Genomic DNA, 9,293 nt, shown 5'->3' on the forward strand with positions numbered 1-9,293 from the left:
TTTCCCAAGAATTCACAAATAAGACATGAAAAAATAACAGGAAAAATGAGAATTTAAGTAGCTGTGACACAGTCTAAGAAGGAGAGAAGCTGCCTGTCAAGAGAGAAGAAGGATGACACCCCTGAGAAAAAGATGATTATTGTGAAATACATGCAGCAGTTATGTCTAGGGTCTTTAAAAACAGGAACATCTAAAATGTAAACACAGTCCATTTGCAGAAGTAGGAGGCAACATAACCTACTTCTGATGCTCCTAAGCCCTCAGTAGAAGCATGAGGTACAGAAATGCCTTTGCTAATATTGCTTTGGGGAAAATACAAGGATAGGTTGAATGCACATAAAACGAAAGGTTAGGAAATGAGATACACAGGAGAGATTTTAAAAATTCAGAGGAAAACAGGAAATCCAGAAAGGGTGACAAAGAGAAACTGAAGCCATCTAAAAATTCTCAGGTGATGGGTGAAAGGCTGGTTTTCCACCCAAGTGTGCACACTGGCTAGGTGCTGATGAAGATGGTGAGGTTTTTGTTTGTTGACTTGAATTGCTTGCTTACGTGTTTATACCATAAAAGATATAGGTTATGTAGCCAGCTGATGCATGTAAAGCAGGTCTACTTCTGACTCTTTGATGATCACAGCAAGCCCACAATGACACAGACAGATGACCAAATTGGAGATAGTAAAAATGACTGTATTATGTGCCATAAAAGAATAAATAAAGATGGATCTCTTCTGTTACATTGTTTTGACTCTACTGGATATCACACAGGGTATTTACTTTATGGTTTGACCTTTCATATTTTTGCCTGATGTGATAGCTAGAAAAATAGCACACGGAAAGGAAAAATTAAACTAAACAAGAGTCAAATGTCTAGAAAGGAGATATGTATGTGAACTAAGAATGAAGGATGTAAGAAAATTAATCATGGTCACTGATAAATTTAAGGCACTGGCCTCACAATTAAATAATGCTCTTACAATTTATCCATAATGACTGCTGTCTTTGCCTGTGTCTTTGGTTTGTGACTATTGGGAAGGGTAGGAAACTAGGGGAGGGGTAGCAGGGGTTTAGGGGGTTGGGGAGGGATAGCATTAGGAGAAATACCTAATATAGATGATGGGTTTATGGATGCAGCAAATCACCATGGCACGTGTATACCTATGCAACAAACTTGCATGTTCTGCATATGTAGCCTAGAACTTAAAGTATAATTTTAAAAGAAAGAAAGAAAAGAGGTTAGTTCAGAGGCACACTAATGAGTCATGTGATCACCATCAATGTCCAGCCCTCCCATCAGCCAGAATTCTATGTATTCCTTAGAAAGCAGCTCAATCTTTCTTTCATCCACCTATACACAAATTCTAGAGCCATCAACTAAGTCTACTTATTGAAAGTGATTAAAAGCAGAGACCCAGGATCTGGTCTGCCATTATTTGAATCTAAACTGTGCCACTATCTAGCTCTGTGATGTTAGAGCAAGTTATATAAGCTATTTGTGCTTTAGTTGCTTCATCTTTAAATAGGGAAACATAATGGTTTCTAGTTTATAACGTTTTTGTAAGTATTCAATTAGTACAAATAAAGTACTTAAGAACAGTGTCTGACACATAAGCACCATAAAAGTGTTAGTTATTACTGTGATTTTCATCAGCAGTAGTGCTTTATCAGGTAGCAAATACCTGGAACGTAGCAGCTACTAAGTAAAAGAGAGCTTCATCCCTTCCTCCCCACCACTTCCACTCTCCCTGGTTTTGGAAAAATATGGGAATCCCTTTGCCTTCTCTTTCATCTCCAAAATGTCTGGCATATTTCCTATTTCTGACAACTATGGCAATATATGTACGTAGCTTGATGAACACCAATGATAAATGAAATGTTCTGTAGGATTATTGATCTTAGTGCTACTTAAAGCCTTAGAAATTTAAAGATGAAAAGGGCTTTATACATTGCCGACTCCCAAACTGTTACTTTCTCTCTCTGGTCTTTAGATATCTCTATTTAGTTTAGTGCAATACTCACATTAGTCCATACTTTATCCCTATATTTAACTTCCCAACTCCTAAAACAGTAGTGCTCATTCCTAGCTGAACAGCAGAGTCATGTGAAGCTTTAGAGATACCAAGCTTATAAGTGCAATGGTTTTTAAGTGTGCATGATCATTAAAATCACCAGAAGAGCTTTCAAATTGTATTTTGCACCCATGACCAACACTATTAGTATTTTGGGGTGAGGCCCTAGGAGAAGCACCTAAGGTAATTCTAACATTCATCTTAGTGTAGACACCACTGCTCTACTGAACCACATGATGCTCAATGTATCTTGCCTCATCAAGTCATACCTAACACTTGAACTTGGATTTAGGAAAATGAGGAGTAAAAATCGTAAAGCACGTGATTTTTTTTTTAAATGTTGTGGCATTTTTTTGGTATCTTAAATATAAAGAAGACATACCTTTTGTTGTTGTTATTAGAAAGCTTTTTTTAACATTGTACTTTAGGTTCTGGGGTACAGGTGCAGATCATGCAGGATTGTTACACAGGTACATACATGGCAAGGTGGTTTGCTGCCTCCATCCCCCCATCACCTGTATCTGGCATTTCTCCCCATGTTATCCCTCCCCAACCTCCTCACCCCCTGCTGTCCCTCCTGTAGCCTCCCCAACAGACCCCAGTGTGTGATGCTCCCCTCCCTGTATCCATGTGTTCTCATTTTCAACACTCACCTACAAGTGAGAACATGTAGTGTTTGATTATCTGTTCTTGTGTCAGTTTGCTGAGAATGATGGTTTCCAGAATCATCCATGTCCCTACAAAGGACACAAAATCACTGGTTTCTATGGCTGCATAGTATTCCATGGTGATATGTGCCACATTTTTCTTGTCCATACTTTTTTTTTTTGAGACAGAGCCTTACTCTGTCACCCAGGCTAAAGTGCAGTGGTGCAATCATAGGTCACTACAACCTCAAACTCCTGGCCTCAAGTGATCCTCCCACCTCAGTCTCCCTAGTATATAGGACTACAGGTGCACACTACATGCTAATTTTTTAAAATTTTTTGTAAAGATGAAGTCTTTCTATGATACCCAACCTGGTCTCGAATTCTTAGTCTCAAGTGATCTTCCTGCCTCTGCCTCTCAAAGTGCTTGGATTATAGATGTGAGCCACTACTCCAGGCAAGAAGACATACTTAAATATAAATAGTATACTCTTAGAAAGGGTTTTTACTTCTCCTGGGGTAGCTTTTGGAGTAATTCTGACTTGTTGAGACCTCTATTCCTGGAATATCACAAATGCTCAATCTATCACTGATTATGAGAAACCCATTAAACAGCAAGTAGAACTCCCCTCACTCTGGCAGAATATCTACCAATATACTGAGAAAAATCTAAAAGGCTATGAAAACTGCAAATCAATATATAGATACCATGATAAATATGCAAACTAGTGATATAAAAACAAAGCACATATGGCAAGCATCAGGAGATGGACAGGATCCTATACTAAACAAGACTTTTTTCTTTATTCTCTTTCCCATCTCACACTTCTTCTTCAAGATTTATTTCTGTACATATCACATTCTGAAAGAAAATGAGCTACCCTGACAAAACAGGTAGTCTGTGGTTGACCAGTTGCCAGATAATATTCTCTTTCTATATAAAAGATTTTACTTTGAATTAGCCTGGATAAATTCAATTGAATTGTAATATACACCTATTTGTGTGTGTTTGCTTCCTGGTATCTTGCAGATATTTGATGGGGACAGAATGGTAAAAAATATAATCTTAATATGAACCATTTTTGACATTAAATCCTGTTGCACAGAGACTCATAACTACATGACTATTTCTCTCACGTCATTTGATATTCTATTTAGAACACAAGCTCAAAGGGCCAGATGTGTTCACCCACTATCTTGTTTCAGATATAGACCACTTTTCTTACTAGAGCCTGAGGAAAAGAATAACAAAACTGTCTCCCCTAAAGTTTCATTTGATTTACAGACCACAGTTCATTAAGTAGCCCATATGATTTGAAAAAGTCAAAGGGCTAAATAACAGAAAGAAGAATAAAAATATGAAGCTTTGGAAATCATAGACTATTTAGCACCTGGAGTCCTAAACCTCATACGAAGATTGCTCTAAACCACTTCATTTTGTGGCATCAAAAACAGAAAGAAGAAAGTCTTCTTTAAAAGTCTCCTGGCAACTAGAAGACATGTCTGTTTTCTCATACCACATTGTGAATACTGCTGCCACGGGATTTGTCACACTGTTTACCTCCCCACTCCCCCTGTGATTCTGAGAGCTTGTTAGGGGCAGAGACCATATTCCACCTGGGTCACTGACTACTTATTACAAGTGCCTGATAAATGAGCCCCTTTCCATTTACTTTTGGGAAAAAACTGTTCTCAACTTACAGAGAAGGAAAGTAGACTACTAAGGAGGAATGCTGAAATACATGCTCTTTATAGCCTGACTTCTTGAATTCAAATCTTAGTTCATTCACTTACTACCAGTCCATTTTGTGCTCCTACAACAAAATACACAAAAGTATGTAATTCGCGAACAGAAATTTATTTCTCACAATTCTGGAGGCTGGGAAATCCAAGATCAAAGTGCTGGCATTTGGTGTGCTTGAGGGCCTTTTTGCTGTGTCCTCCCACAGGCAGAAAGCAGAACAGCAAGCTGGCTGAACTTTGCAGGAAGCCTTTTTAGAAAAGGGCACAATCCCGTTAATAAGTGAGCCAGTCTTCTTGGCCTAATCATCTTGTAAAGGCCCAACTGCTTAACACTATCGCAGTTGCACCACCTGAATTTTGGAAGGGACACATTCAAACTACAGCAGTGACTTTGGGGAAGATACTTAACATCTCTGCACCTCAGTTTGCTCATTCTAAAAATAAGATTATACTGCTACTTACTTCATAAGGCTGTAATAAGAACTAAATGAATCAACATATGCAAAGTACTTAGATCAGGGTTACAATACATCACGCTATAGTGTTCACTACTATTATATGCTGTTGTATATACTACCTAAATCTTACCAACCATCATCTGAGATAGACACTATGGGCCCCATTTACAGATATAAAAGCAAACTCCTGACTAATCTCTTAAGTGGCAGATATTTTTTTAGAGAAAGAGAGAGTCTCACTCTATTGCCAAGGTTGGAGTGCAGTGGTATGATAACAGCTCACTGCAGCCTGGACTTGCCCCGGCTCAGGTGATCCTGCCACCTCAGTCTCTCAAGTAGCTGGTACTAAACGTGTGTGACACCATGTCCGGATAATTTTTATATTTTTCACAGAGACTGTGTTTTTTCACGTTGCCCAGGCTAGTCTCAAACTCCTGGGTTCCATCAGTCTGTCCACCTCAGCCTTCCAAAGTGCTAGGATTATAGTCACGAGCCAGGGCTTCTGACAGATGTATTATTGAAACTGTTCCTATTTCCAAGCTTTAGCTTTTTTCCCTTTTCCAGAATGTCTCTCCTTTGAGCATCCATTTACTTAAATTCCATTTATTAAGATTATATTAGATGTAAGGTATTGTTCATGGTCTTGCAAAAAAATCAAAAAGATGAACAAGACATGATGTCTATCTTCAAGGGCGATAAAAACACTAGAGGAATATGTAGACATAACCAATTTTAGTATGAGGAGAACATTGTAAGTAATGGGATAGAATTTCAAAGTTCTATGAATGGAACTTAGAAGAAAGACTATGGCTAAAAATAGGAGAGCCTTCATGAAATAGGTAGTTTTCAACTGGATTTTTAATACTTATGGGTAGAAATGACAGGCAACCTCAGGACTGGGGAGTGAAAGGGAAGACACGTCAGATGACAATAATTGTGTGAGAAATATTAGAGAAGCAAACAGCACTCAGACACACACACACACACCTCCATCCTTTGTTCAAGGAGAGTGAGAGTAGTTAGTTTGCTGTTATGAATATAATTAAGCTTGGAAAGGTGGTGCATGGACACTTTTGGGAGGGCTCCAAAAGTGATACTAAGATATTAAAACTTTGCTTTGTAGGTAATAGGGAGTTAGTTTAGGTTTCTAAAAACCCTTAAAAGAAGGAGGATGTGGAGGTAGTCATATGGCCAGAGCTATATATTAGAATATGCAGAATATCTTAGTAGAGTGAAAGTGAGGAGAAGCTGGAAAGTAGAGACATAAAAAACAATTCAAGGAAAAAGCAACGTCCTGAATAAGGAAAACAATGAGAAATATAAGAGGAAAACAATGCTAAAAGAGGTACAAAAAGCAGAAATTAGCAAATGACTAGAAGTAGAGTGCAGAAGGCTAAACAGGATACCAGTATTTACCGGTATTTGCTAAGTGCCTTGAAATATACTATATTATCTTATTAAATTTCACAACATGCTTCCAAGATAAGAGGAATCTGATATTGCTTGACAGAAAGGAATATAGAAAGCTGAGTTTGAATATTGACTCTGGCACTTACTGCATGAAATTAAAAGAATTACATAGTCTCCTGTGACTCAATTTCCTTAGATAAAATATGTAGATGACAATATCTGCCTCATGGTGATGTTAATGAAAATTGATTGGGATGCTTATAATTTTCTGGAAAAGATCTACTATGTATTTTTTTTTCTCATTAAGTGATAGCAATAATGATTAGAGAAAAATTTTACAGAACAAGAATTGGTAAGTTGACCAAGATTACATCTCTGGTAAGAGTCAAAGGCAAAATTTAACCTCATTTTCTTATAATTCCAAAGTCTATCTTTATTCTAACATTCCATGCCTTCTTTACCTTTCACTGTCGGAAAACAACTGTAATGTCTTGGGAATGAAGAACTAGAATCAAGATAACAAATAGAAAAATGGGATTATAGGAGTGCTCCACTGAGTCCAAAATTAGCATTGAATTAGAGGATAGTTTGATCTTCTGGTTCCATCATGGTGGACAGGAGGCAGGACTAGATTGCAGCTCTGACTTGGACAAACAGAGCAGCATGCAGAGGCTTACATCATGAATTTTAGCTCCTGAATGACTGACTGCAGGAATACATCAGGAAACCTGAAATGACCCAGAGACCCTCTGAAGAAAGCAGATTGCTCCTACAGGACCCAAGAGACACCCCAAATACTGTGCTGACATCCATGGCTAAGAGATCCATAGACGGTTCACCTCACAGGACTCTGTGCAGACAGCTGCCAGTACCAGCCTGGAGCCCAGAAGACCTGCTGGGTAGCCAGACCCAGAAGAAAGATAACAATAACTACAGCTCAGCTCTCAGGAAGCCACATCCATAGGAAAAGGGTTGAGAGTACTACATCAAGAAAATACCCCATAGGGCAAAAGAATCTGAACCACAGCCTTCAGCCCTAGACCTTCCTTCTGACAGAGCCTACCCAAATGAGAAGGAACCAGAAAATCAACTCTGGTAATATGACAAAACAAGGCACTTTAACACCCCTCCAAAAATCACAATAGCTCACCAGCAACGGATTCAAATTAAGAAGAAATCCCTGATTTACCTGAAAAAGAATTCAGGAAGTTAGTTATTAAGCTAATCAAGGAGGCAACAGAGAAAGGCAAAGTCCAATGCAAGGAAATCCAAAAACTAGTATAAGAAGTGAAGGTAGAAATATTTGATGAAATAGATAGCATAAATTTAAAAAACAATCAAAACTTCAGGAAACATTGGACTCACATATAGAAATGCAAAATGCTCTGGAAAGTATCAGTAATAGAAGTGAACAATTGAGGAAAGAAATTCAGAGTTCAAAGACAAGGTGTTTGAATTACCCCAATCCAACATAGACAAAGAAAAAAGAATAAGAAAATATGAACAAGCCTCCAAGAAGTCTGTGATTATGTTAAATGACCAAACCTAAGAATAATTGCATTTCAGAGAAAGAAGAGAAATCTAAAAATTTGGAAAATGTAGCGGGGGAATAATTGAGAAAACTTCCCTGCCCTTGCTAGAGACCTAGGCATCCGAATATCAGAAGGCCAAAGACCACCTGGGAAATTTATCACAAAAAGATCATTGCCTAGGCACATTGTCATCAGTTTATTTAAAGTTAAGATGAAGGAAATAATATTAAGAGTTATGAGACAAAATCACCAGGTAATCTATAAAGAAACATTAACAGCAGATTTCTCAGCAGAAACCCTACAAGCTAGAGAGGATTGGGGCCCTATCTTCAGCATCCTCAAACAAAACAGCTAACAGGCCAGGTGTGGTGGCTCACATCTATAATCCCAACACTTTGGGAGGCTGAGGCAGATAGATCACCTGAGGTTAGGAGTTCGAGACCAGCCTGTCCAACTATGGTGAAACCCTGTCTCTCCTAAAGATACAAAAATTAGCTGGGCATGGTGGCAGGTGACTGTAATCCCAGCCACTTGGGAGGCTGAGGGAGGAGAATCACTTGGACCCCAGAGATGGAGGTTACAGTGAGCTGAGATTGCACCACTGCACTCCAGCCTGAGCAACAGAGTGAGACTCTGTCTCAAAACAAACAAACAAACACAATTATCAGCCAAGAATTTCGTATCCAGTGAAACTAAGCATCATATATGAGGGAAAGATACAGTCTTTTTCAGAAAAACAAATGCTGACAGAATTTCCCATTACCAAACTACCGCTACAAGAACTGCTAAAAGGAGCTCTAAATCTTGAAAGAAATTCTGGAAACACATGAAAAAAGAATCTCTTTAAAGAATAAATTCCCATAGGACCTATAAAACAAAAATACAATTTAAAAAACAAAAACAAAGAACCAAGTTACATAGGCAACAAACAGCATGATGAATGGAATGGCACCTCATATCTCAATACTAACATTGAATGTAAATAGCCTAACTGCTCCACTTAAAAGATATAGAACTGCAGAATGAATAAAGATTTACCAACCAGCTATCTGCTGTCTTCAATGGATTCACCTAACATGTAAGGATTCACATAAATTTAAAGTAAAGGGGTGGAAAAAGGTATTTCATGCAAATGGACACCAAAAGTGAGCATATGGAGTAGCTATTCTCATATCAGACAAAATAAACTTTAAAGCAACAGCAGTTAAGAAAGACAAAGAGGGACATTATATAATGGTAAAAGGCTTTGTCCAACAGGAAAATATCACAATCCTAAACATATATGTACCTAACACTGGAGCTCCCAAATTTATAAAACAATTACTAATAGACCTAAGAAATTAGACAGACAGCAATAGGGTAATATTGGAGGACTTAAATACTCCACTGACAGCACTAGACAGGTCATCAAGACAGAAAGTCAACAAAGAAACAA

General features: G+C 38.1%; 1 long non-coding RNA gene across 1 annotated transcript; it reads right to left on the reverse strand.

Moving 5' to 3' along the window:
* Window positions 1-2,238: 2,238 nt before the first annotated feature.
* LOC116565944 lies at window positions 2,239-8,357 on the reverse strand. The gene is made up of 3 exons (XR_004275677.1): window positions 8,345-8,357; window positions 8,135-8,143; window positions 2,239-2,343 (listed from the first exon to the last, which is right to left on the reverse strand). It is a non-coding gene; the product is annotated as an uncharacterized LOC116565944 (long non-coding RNA).
* Window positions 8,358-9,293: the final 936 nt, after the last annotated feature.

Source organism: Sapajus apella, unplaced genomic scaffold (assembly GCF_009761245.1).
Source record: "Sapajus apella isolate SASKATOON/1434 unplaced genomic scaffold, GSC_monkey_1.0 scaffold42, whole genome shotgun sequence".
NCBI classification, from domain to species: Eukaryota; Metazoa; Chordata; class Mammalia; order Primates; family Cebidae; genus Sapajus; species Sapajus apella.